Here is a 22,505-nt window from a genome sequence, read left to right on the forward strand (position 1 = left end):
GTGGGCTCCAGTCTGTCTAGCTAGCCTGTACAGTGTCTCTGTCCTTCATCCCCAAAGGCCTCTGCTGTCTGTCCCTTCCTTCCAGTTCTTGACCATACCTAGCCTCCTTGACTTTCTGTGCCTTTCTGGTTTCTTTGCATCTCAGACCTTGTCCCCACAATTGGTACATGTGGCTATACATGTGTGTGGCTGTGCTTGCATGTGTGTCTTTGTTATGTTTGGTGTGTGACTGTGTATCATGCATGTATGCATTCTGTGTGTGTGTGTGTGTGTGTGTGTGTGTGTGTGTGGTGCTGCGAGTGTGTTCAAGGCCATCTCCGTGTGTATTTATGCCAGGTATTTCTCGATGTGTGGGTGTGTGCATGGTATGCATCTCTTTCTCTGGTTGTATGTCATGCATGTGTACATTGTATGTGTGTAGGTCTGTGTGTTTGCATTACCATCTGCTTGTATGCTCATGCCTAGGTTGTCTGGAGTGTGTTGACATGTATGTATCTGATGAGTCTTTCTGTTTATAGTGTGTATGTGGAGGGGGTCTCGGCGCATGTAGACCTATGGGTGCGCACAGCTGCGTGTGGGCTCTGGGGGTGGTGCATGGCTGTGACTGTGTGACTGTGAATAGCTGAGCAGTGTGTGTGTGTGTGCATGCGCGTGCGGCGACTGGCTGCATCTGTGGGCGCCTCTCCCACCCCTCTCCCACCCCTCTGCCGTCTGTCTCTCCTGTCAGGAGGCCAGGCTGGGGCCCGAGAAGGCCATGGAATGAGATCATGCTGCAAGCAGAGATGCTTTATCAAGAGTGCTGGGCTGTGCGCATGGTTGTGGCTGTGAGCAGGGTGGTAGCTATGAGCAGGCTCGGGCCTGAGGGCAGCACTGTATGGCACGAGAGAGAGACAGAGATGGAATGCAGAGCGTGAGCAGAGCCCAGACACTACAGCAAGCCGCCCAGGCAGCCGCCTCCACGTGGGGCCCTCTGATGCCCAGCCCCCAGCTCTTTGTTCTGCTGCAGCCTTTAGCCTCTGCGCACACCGGAGCAGGAGCACGCGTGCGCACATGCACTCAGCATCCTCATCTTGAGGCTCCTGAGGAGCCAGCTGCACCCCCACACACCCCTACCCTTTCCTAGCGTAGAAGGTCACCTGCCCAGCACCTGACACCCCCAGACTCCCCTCCAAACCTGTAGCAATGCCCACCAACCCCCTCCACCACCACGTGTCAGCCTCTTCTGCACTGAGTGGTTCAGCCTTCTGGTTCCATGGGTACGAGTATCAGGCAGTTGCCATGTTCAAGGTCCCCAAGAGTCCTCTGCATACTTCTGCTGGTGTTCGTGCTTGACTAGTTGTAGGTAGCCTCAGCTGACCCTCTGAGCAGCCAGCGCATGTTGGAATATCAGACTAGAGAATGTCAGAGTCCAGAAGGTAAGGACCCAAGGAAAGGAGGATACACAATGGAGCTGGAACAGGGGTGGGGATGCCTGCTGCTTTTCTTGCCATGCTTCTCTTTCCCTGACATAGCCAAGGCTGTGAGTTCTTCTGGATGTTAGCAAAATGGAAGTGGGGAGCCTAGCTAGTGTGGTAGGCATCAAGGAAACCCAGGGCTACTCTGGCAGGCACCAGCAGACTTTTGGAGAAAGGGACCGTAGAGGTAGAAGAGTGATTGAAGTGGAAAGAGATAACCTTTCCTAGGGACAGGCAGAGGGTGTTGGTCAATCAGAGAACACAGCCAGGCTGCCCACGACTGGCTGTGACACAGAACTGCTGGGTGGCTTTAGGAAAAGCCTGTTAGCTGCCTGCATTTGCTCTGTGTGGGGTAGCACCATCACACAGATGTCTTGCTTCCTTTGGATGGGAACTGTAGGTCTGCATTCCCAAGATGGATATGGTCTAATGAGATCCCCCTTGGGAACAAGTGCTGTGCCCAACCTCCTGCCTATGTCTGACCTCACACCTTCCAGCGCAGCTGCCCAAGCCCTTTCAAGAATGGAAACCATGTAGTTTGCTGACTTTTAAGTTCCCAAATATATGTCTGCTTTGTTTCCCTGGTGTGTGACATGCCCATGACTTCCAAAGGGGGTGTCAGCTAGTCATAGTAGAGGCATTGAGACGTGCCTTGCCTCTCTCTGCCTGTGATCTGTGAAGGAGGTCTTAGGAGAGCTCTCTATCCAGGGAGGGGGAGAGGCTAAAACGGGGCCTTCTACAGCAGCACGTGTGGCAGCTCTGTAGTTCATTTGTCATGGGACTGGGATGGACCAGAGGTGTCCAAAGCCAGTCAGGGCTTCTACCGCCAGGGAAGGCAGATCACAACCAGTGTCCTCCCGTCTTGGAAGAGAAGCATTGCACCCATTTGACTGTATGGTGGCTCTGCGACACCTCCATGGTGGGCAGCGTGCCTGGTTTCTCATAGTGTCGTGGCTTCTGCCTTCCCCCATAGCCTTTCTCCACCCTCTCTGCCCCTGCCCCCCCCCACTCCCAACAGAGCATTCAGCCGCCTTCCCTTTAGCATGGAGGACAAATGGCCCCATTCAGGGACACCCGCCAGAGCTGTCTCTCTAAGACAAAGCTGTGTGCAGCTCCGCGTGAAAAACGGCTTGCGGCCGCCCAGTGAGCAAGCAGGATTGGTGGGTGCAAATTGCAGGGGATTTGTTAACAGCTGCCAGCTCCCCCAGAGATAGCAGGAAGGCAAGGCCTTGTCCTTGAAACACCAGCCGCCTGGCAGCTTAGGGCACCTTCTCAAGGCCAGGGACAGACTTCCTTATGAACACCATCCCCACGTGGACTCTCTGCACAGAGATGGGGTGTGGGGGAGGACTTGGCTTCCTTCCTCCTGCAGGACCTTCTGCATGTCCCAGGACAGGTTCTTTTGGAAATGACTCTGGATTGTATTGCCAGCCTGTGGGAACTGACTAACCATTAGATGTGTATAGTGGCCAAAACCTATGTGCTCAGTGCAATGGGAGAGGTCACTGGGGCACACCCATTTACAGAGGAGGAAACTGAGACTGAGCAGACCAGACAGACTCCAGCCCCATAGTTTCCAATGATAATGACAGAATTTACTTGTAGGAGGGTCACATTTGGGCTCCAGGGAGCTATCCCTCCTTCTTAATGACCGTAAATGACCCAGGAAGACAGGTTGTCCTGGGACAATGGCCCTGGTTCCCCCCACTCCCAGCTCCCTGGGGGATGTGGCCTGGGATCTGGTGACCTTGTTCTGCTCTTCAGAAAAGAGGGACAGTGGGAGGAAACCAGCATTCCCAGGCTAAGGGATTGGGGGGAGGGCAGGAGGGTGGTCCCCAGGGTATTAAATAAAGCTCACACTGGAGAAGGGTCAGAGTCTCGTCAGAAAGCAGGCAGATATGGGAAGAGCATCCCACTCAGGGAAAGGGCTGAGGTCCTCCATGGCCACAGTGGTCACTAAAAACAAGGGCTGTGTGGGAATGCCTAGGACATCATCAGGTCTGAAGAACAACAACCAGCTTCACTGAGGAAGAACACACAAACTGGTTGTCCAATACTAAATGGTCAGTCCTAAAAACACATGTACATGTAGCATTATATGGACTGAGCAGATTGTATTTGTTTGTTAAGAAACACACACACACATAACCTGCCAGGAACACAAGTTGCCTGTGCGTACATTAGGCCCACAAAATAAGCACTGTCCCAAAATATAAACTTACGAAAAAAACATCTACTCCAAGGGAGGCGGGTGTGTGACCCTTCCCCTTATTTCTCATGGTTCTCATGAGTTTCTTCTGAGCTCATTGGAGTTGTTAGGGGTGGTGGTAAGAACAGGACCAGCTTCTGGATGGCTCAGCTGTTTCCCTCTACAGACAACCCGCATGGGTGCCCCAAGAGCCCTAGGGGACAGGTCTCTTCTTGTCAGGAGGCCATTCTTTCTGCCTCTCTGAAGAATTAGCTCATTGCCTCCCCACCCTGCAACAGAGACTTGTGCAAGGCCAAGGCTGCCTGAGGCTCAGCCAGGTGTCTACTTTCCAGACCCATCCAAACTGAGAGGCCAAAGGGGCTAGGGAAGAGAGGCGGGCATCCACCCACAGTAGGAGGTGTCTGGTGGCTGTAATCCTACCAGGAGATGCAAAGCTCTTTCAGCTAAGAATCCAAGCACTGGGGTCTGTGTGTCGAGGAGTAGGGATCCAGGATGCCTGTGGTAGGGGAGGCCAGGCTTCTAAAGGCTTCCTGCTGAGAGAGCTGCTTGACATGGGTTCCCCCAAATGCAGATCTTGCAATGATAAGTTCACTGTACTTCTCTTCAGGAGAAGGGTCCCAGAAAGCATGATGGAGAAATAGGAGCACAGGTAGGAAGAGAGACCTCATGAAGTATGGCTGTTAAACACGGTAACTGCTGTGCACTCCTAGGGCTCAGCCTGGCTGGAATTCTGTTAGGCAGGAGAACTCGCCCCTCGCCCTCACCTGCTAGGAGCCACAGGGGAAGAAGGACTTTATCCATTGTCCCCCGTCCCCCCCCCGCCCCCAGCCGGCTGTCATTAGTGGAAGGCTCTCTGGGGTTGAGGGATAGGGTGGATCAACTTCCAACAGGCAGGTAGCGCCGCCTGGGGGCCAAACCACTTGCCAGGTCACTGTGTGCAGTCTAGCAGGGAGCAAATAAGGCCTTCTCAGTGCCTACCATGAAAGCTTTGCATGCAGAAGTCCTCTGTACCCCCCTCTCACCACCTGGACAGATGCCAGTCTAGTCAGATTATGATTGTCTTGATGAGTTTTGCCCTATTCTTTGACTCTTACATGAGGAGTGTAAAAAATAACTATATTTACTACCTAAAAACTTTTTATCACTACCCACAGTGGACTAGCCGCCCTTGCCACACTCAGAAACTGGGATAACAGTGAAAGCCACTCCTGAGGCTTGGTTGAACACTAGATCTCTCATGGGAACTTGGAACCATATAAGACATCCTGTGGGTCATGTCCTGTGGATGATGGCATTTTACTGGACGTTGATTCCACCCAGCCTCGAGTTCTCCTGCATTCTAACACATCTGCACCACGAAATGGTTGCAAAAGAAAGAAAGAGGTAGTGGATGCTGGGTGATTTTCAGCACACACATGCAAAAAAATATCAAACAGGAAAAAAATTATGGGGCTCTGGTGCCAGTCCACTCTAAGCACGGGCTGCAGGGGCAGAGAGAGAGAGAGAGAAAGACAGAGACAGAGACAGAAACACAGAGAGAGAGAGAGAGAGAGAGAGAGAGAGAGAGAGAGAGAGAGAGAGAGAACACACAGAGAACAGGGACAGAGAGCCAGCCCAAGCGCTTGCAGTTTGAAATAAATGAACGCTCCTGTTCTGTGGGTGAGAGGTGACAGGGATGCCACACCCTCCACAGATTTACACCAGTCTTCAGGTTCTGCTCTCGGAATCCCAAACGGAGGTTCTACAAGTAGCAGGGAGAGAAGTGGGGCCAAAGCTCTGGCCTGGCCATCTTTGCTTCTCTGTAGGCTGCAAGGGAACTGAGTAGCTAGAAAACCACTCTGGAGATGAAGGACCAAAAGCACTGTCACCATTCAGGTGACTTCTTTCTATGCCAGCATTCAGCTTCCTAACACAAAGGTGCCCTCAGCACAGAGGTCCTGCCAAAGGAACAATTCCCTCTGATGCCCCAGGGTAGCTCAAGGAGGCATGGTATAGTAAAGCCATCCACAACCATTAAAAGAAAAAGAGCAAGTAAGGGGGTCCTTAAGATGGGCTTAGCATTCTCACCAAGAGGGGGATTTCTTAGAGATTGCAGGACAGGAAGGTGAAGTAGATCCAGGACTTGGCAGGAAGTGGGCAAGTTGGTTTGGAAACTTTCTTAGCAAGTGTTGCAAGTCCGCAGCCTTGTAAATACCTTCTGGGAGAAACAGACAAGAATAAGCAGTTATTATCTCTCTTGCCTGTTTAGATTTACAGCCAGGGCAGGTTAGGAAAGGGCATGTGGATTAGGCGAAAATCTGCTTTATATCCCCTTTCAGTCATAATTCAGCAAGCCTTAGATCAGGGGGGCAGCCGTCACTCATCCCCTGCCACGATCCCAGCCTCACCCGTCCGTTGCCTGGTGTAGGGGAACAGGCTGAAGTTTAGAAAGGTCAACTATTGTGAGTCAGAGTTGTGATTCAAGCGAGAATATCTGCTGGGTGTGGCGGTGCATTCCTGTTATTCCAGCGTGTGGGAGAAGCAGGAGGGTCAGCTTCAAGGCCAGCCTGAGTTTCAGGAGACCCCGTCTCAAACACTAGGGAGATGGCAGTGGGTCAAGCACTTGCTAGGAAAGCACTGAGAAACTGAGTCCTAATCTAATTCCTAGAACCACATACAGATGAGTGTAGTAACATCTGTCTATAATCCCAGTGTTCCTGTAGTAAGATGGGAGGCCAAGAAGAGAGAATCCCTGGAAACTTGTGGGATTCCAGTGAAAGGCAAAGATTGACTTTTCAATTGATGCATACGGTAGCATGCATGCTTGCTCACACATGAACCTGTACATACAGATATGTACCCATATCATACACAGAAACCACATCCACACTGAAGTTTAAAAAACTAAGCAAACAAATAAAACAGCCTGCCTGTCTTAGTGGCGTACACCTTTAATCCCAGCACTCAGAAGGCAGAGGTAGGTGGATCTCTATGAGTTCGAGGCAGCCTGGTCTACAAAGTAAGTTCCAGTACAGCCAGAACTACATAATAAGACCCTGTCTCAAAGAAACAAAACAAACTGTAATCCACTACTCAGGAGAAAGAAGCAAGTAAATCTCTGAGTTTGATACCAGCTTGGTCTACATAGAGATTTTCAAGCCATTGGGGTTAAATAGTGAAGCCCAGGAGAGACAGACAGACAGACAGACAGACAGACACACACACACACACACACACACACACACACACACACACGGCAGGAGGGGGAGAAGGAGAGGGAACAAACAGTGGTGGTATGACAAGATGGATGAACAAGTAAAGGTGCTTGTCACTAAGCCTGACAACCTGAGTACCGTCCCTGGTAGATGGGAAAAAAAAAACAAATTGCTGCAAGATGTCCTCTGACCTCAACATTCATGTCGTGGCATGTATGCACATAGCCTCACATATGCACATAAAAATACAATAAATGTCAAAAACAAAGAGTACAGGCCAGCTGGGGGAATGCCAAGTTCAAGACCAGCCTAGCCTACACAAAATAAGTGAATAATAAAAATGTTAGTGACTCGAGCTATCCAGGTGGCCTGAATTTCTTGCTTATGGCAGTATTAGATATGGGATAGGGATTTGTCTCTGCTGTAGGTTAAACACCTCTCCATCTTTGGAGTCATTCAGTACTCATGGTGAGGAGCAGAGAGACTGGGCTGGCCCCAGCTGACATCAAGAACTCTTTCCAGCAACCATTGATAGTTCCCAGAGAAGAGCAGCAGTTAAACATGCAGGCTCAGAAGCAGGCTGCCTGCCTTCAATGCCACCTAGCCCCCTACTTGCCAGCTGTGTCATCTTGACAAAGTTACCAACCTTTTTGTGTATCTGAGAAGAGGGACTCTCAACAGTGCCAACAATTCAAACTTAAAACAGAGCCTGGTGCCTGGCGATGCCTGTGTGTTGGCAATTTTACCCAACGCACTGACACCCAGTCTCCTGGGATACCTAGCATCCCTAGGGGAAGCCAAAAAACTAGGGTCTGAAGAGCAAGGGATCTGTTTGCATCAGTTGCAAGCAAGGAACATGCTAGCTGAACCCATTTGGGTGGGGGGTGGGGGGGAAGGCCAACTACTAGGCACAGGAGTGGGGACTTCTGTGACTCCCAAGTCCAGAAGCCTGGTCTGTTGTCTCCATGGAGTTAGTATGTATCTCCTCCCCTCATGAAGAAAGGCCGAGCCCAGCTTGGGAGGGAGCAAGTTGCAGAGTAGAGAGCTGACAGAGGAAGGCAGGATGGGGCCAGCAGTGCCCGGTCTGTGCTCTAGGCAAGAACTCTGTCTCAACAGGTGTTCCCAGCAGCGTTCTAAGAACTCAGGATTGGAAAGAGGGAGAAGAACATTTATTGAGAAGTCTGGTGCTCAGCTGGGTGTTTTATCAACCTTCGGGCTGCTCCTTGCAGTCACCCAGCCTGCTGCAGGGACTCAGGAAACTGACAGGCTGATAACAAGGCAGGGGATGGTGGAAGGGCTGGGGCTGGGGCTCAGCACAGAGGGCCCCTTTTAGAGAAAGAGCAAGAGGAAGAAGCCAGCGAAGAAGAGGGTGTGGCCTTGGCCTGCTGACTCCAGGCACATTGTTATCTCTCCTGTTCCTGGCCCCACCTCTTCGCCCTCCCTCCCTGGGACCAGTCACTGCCAAGGAGGAAGTGCACTTGGTCTTCTCGTCCAGTTGAACTGCCCAAGTGCGAGTGCACAGAGTGTGGCTCAAAGGCTAGGTACTGGAACCTGGATGCTGGTCTGGGGGCCCTAGCCTTTCTTTGGTTACTTCCCAGTGACCTTCCTTGGGTCCCTGACTTCTGGGCCAGGAATGCTCATCAAATAGCTGCAACTCAGGATGAGAAACCGAAGTGGGGACAACCTAGGGTCAGGCTAGCCCTGACACCTGATCCCTGCCTCATTCTACAGTCCTATACTTTAGGGACAAAGGATGCCACAGGAGGTGGCATCTCCCAACACACTGGACACCAGAATGCTGACCATTTATAAAGTTTTGCTCTGTGGTCCAGGTTGGAAACCTCCTGGCATAGCCTTATGAAAATCATTTCAATTCTCTCAGCTTGAGGTCCAGTGCGTCTAGAATCCAGGTCTCTCAGCTAGAGCAGCAGCACTTCTGTTTCCGTGGCAACCCTGCTATCTCTCGAGGGACCATCTGGATCCTGTCACCCTGGCAAGGTGCTGCCCAGGCAACCAGGTGTTTGTGTTTTTGCAGTGGAAGCTCTGCATAGTGATAATTCCCTCTCTGGGGACAGGGTGGTAGCCAGGCAGGTGGCTGGGAGGAAGCAGGCCCACCTTGGCTTTGTCATTTGCCTTTGCTGTAAGAACCGGAGAGCTCTGGCCAATGGCTTATCATTACCAGATGCCTCATTACCTTCCTTGGAACATGGAGGCTTGTTGAGGCTGGCCAGCTGGGGAACACTGCCCAGGGGCTGGACTCCTTGCAGGGAATTCTGGAGGACCCAGTCTCACCTGTTTGGAATGAAGAGACACTATTGTCTCTAGCAGGAAACAGGAATTACTAGGAGCCTGCCTTTCGAACTGCCTCGTAATTATAGTCAGCAGAAACTCGCGGCCTATTGAAAATAAGCCGAATTCACCCCTGCAACATAAGCACTTGTGTGCCCCGAGATCGTCTGCACCTTCAAAGAGCTCACACGCTGGGACCAGGCAGGGACATGCTTAGCAGGATTACAATGTCAGAAGAGTCACATGGCCCAGATAGGATAGCGTAGGGGGCATGTCAGAAGCTCCTGCTGGCCATCCAGCAAGAAGCTGACTGTACAAGGTTGGAGCCAGAGAACGAGACCGTGTGGGGGTGGGGAAGCACAGCCCTCTGCCGCACTACCCACTACCGTAGCAGCTCGTGATGGAGTGCTTTCCTTTGCTGGATGAGGCAGCTGAGGTTCACAGGAGTAAAGTCCAGTGCTCAGGGCCACAGGGCTGGAGAGGGACGAGATCAAGGCGGAACTAGACAACTGCATTCCGAGGGTGTGCTGCTCTGATGTTGGGGCTGCCAGGGAAGCTCCATTTCCTGGGGGCCCGCGGCTTCTTTCTGAGCATTCTCCACCTCTCCCTTTCCTCCCTCTCTCCCTCCTTTCCATGCCCCTTCCTCTTTTATTCTCTATTGCCTTTTCTGCCCCTGTTCCTCCCGGCTCCCTCTCTCCTACTCTCCTCATCGTGTCTTTTCCTGTCCCCCAGGGATCGCAGCTCTCTGCAGCCCTAGCCTTGCTGGCTCAGCTATGTTCCACCGTGGAGTCACCGTGGCATCTTGTTCCTCTTTCTAAGGCACAACCCTAGGATGCCCGCTGCCATTTAGCTCTGCCCATTCCTGAATGCCTCAACCACAGAAGTAACGTAGCTGGCATATAGTAGTCCTGTTTCTTCATGGTCCTGATCTCCCTTTCAGATGTACCCCAGGTGTCTCCCTCCCTCCCAGAGGCCAGGATGCATAGCTGTGCAGACAGGTTTGGGAGAGAGGGCAGACAACCTACCTTCCCTGAAGAGACAGGAGACTGGTACAGTTGTAGTCCTGGGGAAGACGATGAGCAGCTGTGAAATTTGGTGAGGATGTCCAGGCACCACTTATGTACCCTTGTGCCAACAGAGACAACTAGGTGATCCCCGGAAAAAGAGTCAGATAGCCCACTTCTGAGGCTGGACCTTGTGTCTGACTTTTGTGTCCAAATGGAGAAAATAAAAAGAGCAGAGAGTCTCCCCCTTTGAATATGGAAGTAGGATGCTGAGCCCCAGGGCACTGGAGCCCAGATTGGACCACAGTTTGATTTTAAGCTTATGGTCCCAGGCTCTGCCCTTGGTTGAGAAGGGCTCTGTTAGCTCTATGTAGGACTCCTATACCTACCTAAGCAGGTAACCCAAAGATGACGTCTTAGCTGGAGGTCCAGAAGTGGGCTGGGGACCAGAACACTAGCCCATGCAGGGGGTCATCCTTGTGCAGTGAGCACAGCGTGCCATGCACACGGCCCTCCTAGAACTCCTACACGGAAGTGGATATTTCTCTTGCAATCAGCCATCTGTTATCTAATGCCATGTCCTGACCAGTCCAGCGTGGTTGGCTCTCAGTGACCAGTGTGCAGGCATTGGGCTTAAATGATTTGAGTCACAAGGATGGGACAAGGAGTGTCCATCTGGAGATAGCAACGGCTGCTGCCTGAGGTTTGCCATGTGCTTGCCTGCTTTTGAGTTGTGGCTTTGTTTCCTGGTGCTGAAGTTCAGACCTAGGCCCTCCAGCATACTAAGCATTCACTCTACATTGGCACACAGCCTCAGCCTTGCTGCTGTGACTTTAGAAAACCAGCGTGACCACTCTGTGCCTCCTCTGGTATATCAAGAAAGGGAGCTATGATCCCTCCCTCCTGGGTGGGATTTTTGTTTGTTTGGTTGGTTGGTTTGTTTTGTTTTTTGGAAGAGAGAACAGGATGTCGTAGGAATAAGAGGTGTTTTGTTTGCCACTGACTGAGACAGAGCCGAAACAGGACGCTGTCCTCCACCCACTAAAAAGAATCCCTTGTGAGAGAGGAAGTCCTGGGTAATAAGTAGGTCAGGCCTCCAGCAGTGAGTTGCTGGAGATGACATAATGAGTGTAAGTGTTGGCTCTCGGCTTCCTGCTCCTGTTACTCTGGGACATGAGTGTCTGAGAGCAGAGGGTTCGTGAGATCACTGGCTCAACGCCTATCTGATCTGAGAAGAGACCAGCCAAGAGTGGAACATGGTCTTCCCAGCATCCCTGACCCTCGTAGGGCCCAACGGATACTGTACAATGCCTGTCACTGTGGCACCCCCTGCCACTGCTAACAATCTCAAGTGTTTTGAGGGGGTTGTTTGTTTTTGAAGTTTTTTGAGACGAGATCTCATATAGCCCAGGCTAGTCTTGAACTCTTCATGGTACCACCCTCTAGGTCCTGGAATTGCAGGTCAACACCACCATGCCTGGCTGTTGAATACTCGTAGGTGGAAAATTCCACACCCGATCCCATGAGACATGTCACAATCAACAGTACAGGGCTGGGGATGTGGCTTGGTTGGTGGAGAACTGACAATGCCCAAAGCCCTGGCTTTGAACCCCAACACTGGATAAAATGAGTCTTGGTGACACACATCTGCCATCCAGCACTCAACAATAGAGGTGGGAAAAGAAGAAATTCAGAGCCATCCTCAGCAATATCCTGAGGTTAGCCTTGTCTATATAAGCCTGTCTTTTAACAATAAGTGCACCATGTTGTTAAAATTTTCCTTCAGACTATTTGCATAAGGTGCCTGTTATTTGGAAATTCATTTAGTAGTAGACTTGGCTCCCCTTCCCAGAATATGTATATACGCTGATTTTACTCCACCCTAAACCCAGAAATCTGAGATGATTCTGGTGCCAGGCACTTCAGATAGGGGCTGCCCTGCTTATGCACTGACGAATCGTCACCATGCTGTAGATGCCTGGCAAACATGACACACTCATCCTCTCCTGGGACTCAGGGAGCTGAGTGGCTTGCTGGACATCCCCTCCCCGACACACTAGCAAATGGCAGGACTAGAATTCAGATCCAGGTACACCTGAGTCCCTGAAGGAGGAAGGAGGGTGCCTGGAAGTCTGGGGATAGCCGGAGAGGTTGCGGTGAATGGGAATGCCGCCTCCTGATCTAGGCCAGCGGGCTGCTGACTCAGTCCCATCAGTCCTGAACTCCTGTACACCAGTTGCTTTTGGATGCTCTGCTAGCCTGTTCTTCCACTTAACCACAGCGGGGGGGGGGGGGGGGACGACACTGAAGCTCAAGCCATGAAGTTCTTTCTTTGCAAATGTGGGACCCTGAACCTGATCCTAGCTTCTTCCTCACTTCAAGCTGAGGGCTCATATCTGAAGCCCCTGGCTCTTGGCCTCGAAGCAGGGCCTCTTCCAATGTTACGGGTTTGTGTGCCTGACTCCGTGCTGGACACAGCAAACAGTGTGTGTGAGGTGAGCACCGCTTTCACCCTACAGCAAGCTCTCTAGTGATGCTTCCACAAAGGACAGTGAAAACACCTCACAGATGAGAACTTAGAAAGGCTGACCGAGGAAAGCTCCAAAAAGCAAAGCTACCCCTGAGAGGAGGGTGAGGAAGGGCATCCCGGGCAGACAGAAGAGCTGCGTCTCTTAGAGCCTTGGTCTTCTTTGGTATGACAGGAGCAGTGCCTAGCTCTGGGGCTCCTAGCATCTGGGGAGTTAAGGGTTCTGAGGGTGTGGGAGCTTGCAGGATCTGGTGTTTTCTCTTGGCTCCTGACGTCTAGTCACCCCTGACACTCAGGGCTCTGTCAGTAATGGTTGTTCCTCAGCTCTATGAGTTAATTAGGCCAAATTCAATTACACACCATGCTCCCAGGTCTGTCTGAAACCCAAGGTGGGTGTGGGCTCTCTATGCTCCAGACCATTCAGGAGCAATAGCTTGGATCCCACTCTGCACATCCCAGCTGAGTTAACTAAAGCACAAAGCAGGCAGTATGCAAAGTGCTCTAACAGCACCCTTCAACCTGGGTGACAACAGAAGTTTACAGCACACAACACAGAGACTGGGAAATCCAAGATCTAAACAACAGCAGCTAGGGGCCTGGGGATGGCCCTTGGTATCTGCTGGCACCTACTTCCTGCATTCTTCCCTGGCAGGAGGAGTGACAGCTCCCCCAAGCCTCTTCATCAGGGAAATCGTCTTCCTGAGGGTGCAACCATCATGACCTCCTCGCCTCCCAAAGGTCCCACCTCTTCATAATCTTGTTGGATAGCAGATGTCAACACATAACATTCTAGAGGGATACCACTTATATCATAGTGCCCCCATACCACAGTGGCCCAGAGATGGAGGTTCTTGGACAGTCAAAGCTACTGACAGGGACTCTTGGCTCTTCCACCCTTGGAACATCCCAGAACTAGGTGGACGGGTTGAGGCTCCCCTGTCCTGCTACTCCTGCATGGCCAATTCTTCCCAACTCCATGTTGGCACCTAGCTGCTGCCCAGCATGTTGACTGGTATGTAGGAAAACCAGTAACACCAGTAATGTAGGCAAACCAGGGTCCATACACACAAACACTATAGCAAGTACCAGACAAAAGCCCTCCAAGCCGAAGACATCATTTGAAGCTATGAATGCCAGTCTCAGGAGCTGGACCTTAGACTTGGTCCTGGCAACTGTAGGAAGCCAGGGCACTGTTTAGACAAGATGAGCGACACGGTCAGCTTTGCCTTTTAGGAGTCTCACCATGAAGCTGGGGCCAGAGGCAGAAAACACAGTTTAGAGACCAGAAGTCTGCTGGGGTGGAAGCGAGCTATATCAGGAGGGATAGATGGTAAACCTCCATCATGTCCAGTGGACACACCTCACTCTTGGGTCACCTAACTGTATTAGGTCACCAGTATGCCAGGCCTCTGACAGTCAGTCAGTGATAAAAGGTTGTTTCATACTTTATACCCGAGTTACCGGTTGTGAATATGGTATATAACACTTTTTGCAGGGGAGAGGGCTGGGAGTTTTACTTCGGATTTTAAGTAATTCTAAAGTAAAAGTTGATTGTCTTTTAAGCCTAAAATAATATATAATGTATAATAATTTAGGGGACAATTATGGGATATAGACAATAAAAGGTAACACTGAAAGAGTACCACTAACTAATAAGTTAGTGGTTCTCCATTCGTCATCCGATAAGCATTTGTCAAGCACCTTTTGTGTTCCAGGCACAAACCATCAGGGATGTGCCAGTGAACAAAGCAGATACAGCTCCTGCCTGTATGGGGTACCTAGTCTAACAGAATTAGATCTTTATAAATAAGCTTCAAGAAATGGAGAGGCAAAGAAGATTGTGTGTCTCTTACAATAGCGGCGGCTTCAATGATGTGACTGGGTCTCTTGCCGGGCCCAGTGCCACCTTCCTAGGAGTTGAGCAAGGTCACCCCAATGGGCTTGCTGCCTCTTAGGGCTTACCCAGCCGTACTTAGGGAAAGAGAGGTACAGAATCCACACCAGCTGACTTCCCTGCTAGTGAAAGGAAACCAGGACCCAGAGAAAGATGGTCACCTGCCCTTGGTCTCCCAGCAGGCAACAGAACTTTCTCCCTGGAAGGCATGTACTACTCAACTGAGTGCAGCTCCAAGGATCCTGATTTCAACACTGGGCCTCCCACACCTTGCCCTGCCCTGGCGGCCAGCTACAGAGTTTCCCCAGACAGACATTCCTGCGTGGCTTGTTTGCTCATGTCCAAAGCCCCTGGAGGTGGGGGGACAGGTGGGAACGACCACACTTGGGAGAAGAAGACACTGCTGGCTCATTTGACCCACTGTGGGAAAAAAAAACAAACAGGCAACCAGGACAGAGGGAGGAGAGTGGGAGCCGCACCAGGGGATAGATTCCTGGCAAACCTCATGGGCCTGCTGAGTTCTGAAACTTCTGCCCAGAACACTGAGATGTCAGGGCATGCTCCCCCACTGTACAACCCCTGCTCTCCCCTTCTCTAGTACCCCCAAGAAGCAAGGCCTTCAGAAACTAAACCTACCAGAACAGGAGCTCCTGTGTCATTCCCTCCCAACCCCCTCAACTTACACATCTGGGTGGCAGCCAATCACCACCATGCCCGGGAAGTCCCCATTCTTCACAGGGCTGGGGCTGAAGAACGTCCCCTGGCTTCCGATTTGCTGTGTGATGGAAAGCAGCCGCTGCACCTCTCTGAACCTCACAGACAGACACACAGACTGCTCAGACAGGAAAGGAAATTGCTTTTCCAGCTCCAATGATCTTGCATGGGTCCATGCCTGGAGCCATCTGGAAACCTCCATCAGAGCTGTGTCTTGGGAGAAGTAATAAAACCCCTACAATTGCCAAGGCATGAACATGTGAACTGCCTCTGTGCCCCCTCCCTTCAGCGGCAACTCTAGAAATCAACGGGAAAAGATTCATTAGAGGCCTGGTTCATGTGGTATGCACCCACCACTTCCCGGCCCCTTTGTTAGCCAGCCTAAACTTCCTGTCCAAACAGATTTCCTCCCTGGAAAATAAGTTTGTGTTCTGCCAGAGAGTTGGCTGGCTACCTAGTCCTTGGATAGGCAGACACAGGTAGCCAGGACATGCAGATCTCTGGAGCTTAGGATTAGTGGCTGTACATCATTCATTTCTTCACTCCCTCATTAATTCAGGCAGCTGTTCTCGGTCTCCTATATATGGAGAATATTTATTAAGGATTTGTAGGGCATATTGTAGAAACTGTAATTTTAGAAACTGTCAATACAGTTTCTACCAGACAGCATTCCCAGGTGACGAAGCTTGCCCTTCAGCCAGAGAGACAGCATTAAAACCCTCAGGATGAGGCAGGAAGGGTTGTAGTGTAGGAGAGCAAGGCTAAGGAAGGCACTCCTGTGAAGGGAGAACCTGCAAGAGGTGGCAGCGTCCTGATGGTAAACTTCGGTGTCTGAAACAGGAAGGGAGTCTGGAGGCTGCCACAGGGTCAATAGAGGCAGTAGGAGGAAGTGGGTCAAGAGCAAAGCAATGACTGGCGGGCCACGGGAGCTGAGACCCCGACCATGAGCCATAATCTGGACTGACTTAGCTGAAGCCTCTGGAGTCCTGATGGGCTGTGACTTAGATTTCAAAAGACTCACCTTATGTTCATGGGTTGCCACCAATAAAGGCCCCAGAGCAGGTACCATTATGCTGTGCATCAATTGTCTCATATTTCTGGGGACCAGAGACCCAAGACCAAAGTGTGGGCCATGCCAGGTGCCTATGAAGGGGCAGCCCAGGGAAGGGGCAGCCCTGGGCTCCCTCCAAGCTGCTAGAAACGCCTCAGATAGGACTTTGAAGCTGCTGCAGTCTCCAAAGCCTGCCTACTCCTCCCTGAAGAAGGGACACCCGTCTGACTATTGTATCTAAATGTCCTGTTTTCTCAAGGACACCAGTCGTGCTGGACTAGGGCCCACACTCATGACCTCATCTTAACTTGATCTTCAGCAAAGACTCTGTTTCTTATATTTTTGGTTGTGAGCCTAGCCTTTAACGGCTGAGCCATCCCACCAGTCCAAGACTGTTCTTTATTTTTTTTGTTTTTGTTTTTCGAGACGGGTTTCTCTGTAGCTTTGGAGCCTGTCCTGGAACTCACTCTGTAGGCCAGACTGGTTTTGAACTCACAGAGATCTGCCTGTCTCTGCCTCCTGAGTGCTGGGATTAAAGGCGTGCGCCACCACCGCCCAGCCCAAGGTTGTTTTAAATAGGGTTTCCTTCATATGTTCTGGGGCTAATCAACATTTGGGGAGTCATACAATTCACCAACCCACCATGACTTCTCAATTTATATTGTCTTCACTAAGACCTGCTTTTGGGTGTTCTTACCCATTTGTCCAGTAGATTCTGAAAGCCAAACCCTCTTGTCCAGTGCTTGGTTCTTAAACCTCTGCCTCCTGAGCTCAGGAAGACAGCGACTCTTCCAGCTTCCACTCCAGCCCTGGGGACAGCTCCCACCCTGGCTTATCAGGCTCTCTCCGTTGGCATCAATCCTGCTGAGGGGTCCTCACAAGTATAGAGCCTGACTTTAGTCCCCCTTACCAGCTGAGCAGGTCAGGAAGAGGCAGTTCCCAAAGACTACAAGGGTCATTCTGAGCCGGCTCATGAGTCCCCAGCTTACTCCCCCACCACTGCCAGCCATGAAGGCAGCTTTCCTGGATTTCCAATAACCTGGAAATTGTAGGGTTTCTCGTACATGCTGAGTGGAGGTAAGGGGCAGGGGCTGGTGTTGTTTTCAAAATGAAATGATTATAGGATTTGGGCAGAAGCCAAATGCAGGGTTCTGAGAAAAGCTGCCTGGGGGCTGGGATGAGGAACCATGCTGGGGGCGATTCCAGGAAGGGCAGGGGACACTATGATGGGAGGAGGGGGTAATGAGGTCTCCTTCCCATCCTATCTTTGATGGAGCTGTCCCTGCCAACAGCAAGTAGGTGAAATATACGGATTTCAAAAGAAACAAAGCATTAAGTTGTTTCTTCATGTGTCATGTGGTGTTCTAGGAGCATTACAGGAGTTCTGCTCACTACCGACAATGCTGAGTCTAGGCATCCCGTGTCGGACAGGATAACGTGTAGCATGTAGAGGATGTGTTAAGGCTTAGGTACTTTCCAAACTTTGCCTGACCTCTCTTTCCCTATTTTGCCTTCTGTGTGGCACATAGCCCCTGGCCAAAAGGGACAGTAAGGATGCTGTGTGTTAATGCTCAGAAAAGTGCTAGACCCTACACAGCAACCAACAAGCATTCAATGAATGGCCAGGTGTTAGTGGGGATAAAAGGAGAACCCAGCCTTGTGACCCTGCACTGTGTCCCTGGTGTAGGCAAACCTCTAGGCTCCTGTAGCAACACCTGCACTGGCCACAAGCCAAACCTTACCTGTACCTTCCATCTCCAAGATTAGGAAGGATTTACCAGGACTGAGGGAGAGTGGCAGAGAAAACAGTATCACGCAAGGATGTGTCCTTTGTGTCCTGACCATGCAAAAGGAGACAGAAACCCCAGAAGTGGTGGTTTCTAGAGGCAGGGCCCAGAAGGTGACTCACACCAAATGCTGTCGGTTGATCCTCAGGCAACTTAGCTGCCTGTGTGGCTGGTGTCCTGTGACTCATTCCCTGCGCATGGGGACTTCAGAGCAGCGCTCCTTTCTGCCCCTCCCCCCTTGATCTTCTCCATGCTTCTCAAGGACCAGGTATACATACCTGGGGCTCGCCTGTTCGCCATATCTTCCCACAGAGTGTCCGAGCCCACTAAAGTGGCATCTCTCTGTCATCAGGATTTTCAGTCCCACTGAATCCGCAAACTGCCTGAGTCAGAGATCTGCTCCATCTCTGGGGCTCAGAACCCAGTGCCCAGAATCTGGGCCACATCATGGCAACATAGTTCTGCCTCCCCTGGTCTTGGGTGCTTGGCTTGTTCGTGCCAGACCTTTCTGCCTGACTTCCTGCCTGCCTGCCTTCTTAACTCCCTAGTGGTCTTTGGGTCTCTAGGCCTCCCACTAGAAGAAAAAAAAAAAAGCTGTATATGGGGGTGGAGGGGGTGACCCAGCTTGGCACCACTTTTAATCCCGGAGTGGCCTGCATCCCAGGTAGGTGTCTTAGTTACTGGAACTGATGCCAGGAGGCCCACCCCTCACCGATGAGCTGGGTCAGTGGTATCCTGACTTCATTACCTCCCTTCCCACCCCTCCTCTCTACCGGGTCCTTTAGAGGTGGGCTTCTGCCTGACAGGCACGCAGAGGATAAAGCATCCCCTCTCCGGAGCCAGCCAGCCAGCCAGGCCCCAGCACTGTGTTTATTGGCTGCTCCTCTTCACTAAGGCCCCACGGCAGGAGTTCAGACACCCGCGAGAAAAGCCATCCGCTATTGATCCAGTGTCAGGCCTCCGGAGCCTGGCGGCCATTCATCAAGGAGCCACAGCATGGGGCTACAGTTCGCCCTTTCTTTCTTTATTTCTTTCTTCTTCCTCCCAAGTCATTCCCCCCGGGGCGTGGGGGAGGGGGGGAAGGGGCGACTTGCCGAGGTCACTCTGAGAGCTGCTGAGCGCCAGAGAGTAGAGTCGCGGGATGCCTTTGTCTGCGGCCTCTTTGCTGTAGATCCTTATCAAGGCAAGCCTTGGGTGGAGCAGCGGCTGTGGGCCCCAGGCTTTTAAGCAAATCTTTGGAAGTTAGAGATGTGGAGCTGGCTGGAACTTGGAGCTAGTTGGGGAAGGCCTTTCTAAAGAATTTAGTGTGTGGAGTGCCGGCATTTTTGTAGACTCTAAGCAGCAATCCTAAAAAGAGCTAACTAAGAGGGCCGAGAGGGACTTGATTCCGGAGCCGAGAGCCTAGAAATTAGCAAGTGAAAAGGGCCAGTTGGGACTGATGAATGGGTGCTTGAAAACAATTTGTTTTCTTAATTATGTAAATATGCTAGTGAAGAGTATTTACTTTTTGGGTTACCTTGGAAAACCCTGAATCTTGCAATATTAATTGTTTTCTCTGGGCCCCACTCTGGTGCTTTTGAAGTGGTTCCCTAGGAGATCTGGAAGATAGGACCTTAGCGGCAAAACAATGGCGGGACTGTGTCGTTACAGTTTCTAGAGGATTGCCACCACCACATCCCTGTCTCTAAGGTGTAAATTTTGCTCAGTTCCGAATCCTCACTCAACCTACAGAAATGATCTTTCTTTAAAATATTATGTTCATTTATATATGTATGTATTACGTATGGGTGGTTTTTGCCTGCCTGTTCGTCTGTTCCGCTTGTGTGCCTGGTGCCCTCGGAGGCCACAAGAGGGCTCCGATGCTCCTAAAACTGGACTTAGAGATGCTTGTGGACTGCCACATGGGTGCTGGGAACAGAGCACAGGTCTCTGCAAGAACTGTAAAGCTTTTAACCTCTGAGCCATCTCTCCTGTCCTGAGGTTATCTGTCTAAAGTTAGTGCATTCTGCTGCCATATGTGTGTGCCCTTGGCAGCTGAAAAGGCCCTAAGAATCTATTGAGAATTGTAAACTGACCTTGTACAAAACTTTAGGAGGAGTGGGGGGAGGGGGTCTGGTTATTTAGGAGCTTTAGTATTTGGATTCTGGTTAATTAAGACTAAGTCAGCCTAACACCGGAAAGAAAGTAAATCTTAGGGATGTGTGTCTCCATGCTTGCTCCTGCAATGTAGGCCACGCTGAGTAGTAGAACAATGGGAGGGAGAGTCTTTGAGCCCCAAATCTCTTGGGGCTGTGTGAAAGGGGGAGTCGCAGTACATATCCCAGTGAGTAAATGAATATTCCCCAAAGAAACCATTTCAACACAGGAGGAGATGAGAGTGAGCCCCACCTGAAATATGTGCACAACAGAGAGAAGTCCATTCCCTCACTGCCCTGAGGATGGCCCTTCCAGTAAGGAGATGCCAATTAATCTCACTTGCAGAAGCTGGTCCTTGTGCAAAAAGAAAGCCAGTTATGAAGTAGGAATTAATCTATTTAACCAGCTCCTGGGAGAGAAAGCCTATGACAACTGCATTTCCAAATGCCATCCTGAAAGTGATATTTCAAGTGGCAGTGGGTGGGATTAGAGCCTGCTAACGACTTGTGTCAAACAAGGAGCAAGAGCATGATATCTAGATAAGTGATCTGTCTTGCCACTTCCGTGGCAGGCAGCAAGTCAAGCAGAAATGTTTAGGGGCAAGTCGAGAGCTCATACTGAAGGGACTTGTGCCATAAGAACGACCCTCAAAGGCAAAGGGCTTCAATTCCCCATGCCGGCGAGATCGGTGTCCAGATGCAGAAAATTTAAAAGCCGTTTTTGGCTGTCTTTCTTGGGGGTGAGTGACCGGCCTTTCCTACTTTCCTAATTGGGGCAGTTAGGAGCTCATTCAAACAACTTTCACTTGCGAGTGGGAGGGACCAAGGGGGGCTATAAAACAGTTTCTCCCCAGCGAGTGATCTAGGTGGTTAGAGCCCTCGAAGAAGGGAGGGGAGCTTATCTTTTTAGGCGACGCAGCTAATGGCTTTCAGGGGTGCCTAAGGGGCAGAGGAGTGGGAAGGGCAAGCTGATGCGGAAAGCCAGAAACCCTTGCTACTGACTGGCTGGAAGAGGCCGCGGCCACCACAGGATGCAGTGTCAGGAAGGCGGCTGCTTCGGGAGCGGGGGCGGGGCTGTGCACAGCAGCCGCCCCCGGCTTCCCTACAGCTGCCCGGCACAGGAACTCCCCGAAGTCGGAGACCAGAGCTTACATGCGCCAGTTCACCCTACCTTGGGCCCCGCGTTCGGGAAATCCCAGGGGCGATAGGGACCCCTGTGTCGGGGGAGTAAGTTGCCAATCTACCAGCCCTTCTCCACCCCCACTAACCTGTTCAGAAAACCTTTTAAACCCAGGTTGCAACTGGATCGTCCCCAGCCCGCCCCGCCCCTTCCCCCACCCGGGCCTCGCCGCGGACCCTCATTAGCATGACCACTTGGGAAGATTCGCCGGCGGGGGCGAGAAGCACCCGTAGTCACCCACCGCCAGCGCCTTCCCGGAGGCCCCCTCGGGCGACAGCGCTCCAGAAGCCCCACTCGTACAAGTGTTGCTTCCAATTAATTGCGTAGGCGGGGGAGTGAGAGGGGCCCGGTCGCCGCCCCCGCCCGGAGGCTGGAGCGCCACTCGTCGGGTCGTGCGATCTCTCAGGCGGCGGCGTGCACCAGCACCACCCCTGCCAAGTTTGAAATGTGAGCTGCCTCGGATCCCCAGTCACTAGCGTTCCCTCGCAGTGAAGTGGCTGGGCCGGCGGGCTGCGCACGCGAGTGAGTGCGGGCTGCGGGGCGGGGATGCGGGCTCGAGGCTCGCGGGGCGGGGAGGGCTCCCCCGAGACGCCAAGGCAAGGCCGCTCGCCTTTCATCGTCCTCCCGCGCTCCTCCTCCCTCCCCTCCTCCCTCCACCCCGCGCCGCCGCAGCGCGCCCGGCTTCCTCCGAGCCCCCGGCCCCACGCGGCGGCACGCAGGCTGGGTGGTCACGCCTGCGGGGTCCAGGAGCGCGGCGCAGCGCGGCGGGCCGTGGGAAGTTTCTCCTGCGCGCCCGGTGCGTCCCCGCCCCCCCGCGCGCCCCCGGTCCCCATCCCCGTCCCCGGAGGGCTGTCGCTTTCGCCCGGGCGCGCGGCTGGCTGCTTCCTCGGCGGCGGCGGCCCCATTAGCGGAGCCTCCGCCTGTGATTGGCTTCGCCCGGGAAGCTGGAGACGGGCGATGAATAATTGATGTGTGCGGTGCGGTAGCCGGACAGCGGCGGCGGTGGCGGGCGGCAGCGAGCGGGAGCGCGGGAGTCGGAGCGCCCTCGGAGCGGGCAGCGCGGAGCG

General features: G+C 52.2%; 1 protein-coding gene and 1 pseudogene across 5 annotated transcripts in view; both read left to right on the plus strand.

Annotated features, from left to right (window-relative positions):
- Window positions 1-22,505, plus strand: part of Zmiz1 (zinc finger MIZ-type containing 1) — a 204,016-nt gene that overhangs the window by 120,524 nt on the left and 60,987 nt on the right. The window contains exon 1 of one of the 5 annotated variants that reach the window (XM_026779821.1): window positions 21,534-21,960. The exons of the other annotated variants lie outside the window; for them this stretch is intronic. The gene's annotated coding sequence lies outside the window, so the exon portion shown is untranslated. Of the gene's footprint in view, window positions 1-21,533; window positions 21,961-22,505 lie in introns of those variants that run through there. 5 annotated transcript variants of the gene reach the window in all.
- On the plus strand, window positions 18,069-21,765 carry LOC106143813 (annotated as a pseudogene).

This window comes from Microtus ochrogaster, chromosome 6 (assembly GCF_000317375.1).
Source record: "Microtus ochrogaster isolate Prairie Vole_2 chromosome 6, MicOch1.0, whole genome shotgun sequence".
Classification (NCBI taxonomy): Eukaryota; Metazoa; Chordata; class Mammalia; order Rodentia; family Cricetidae; genus Microtus; species Microtus ochrogaster.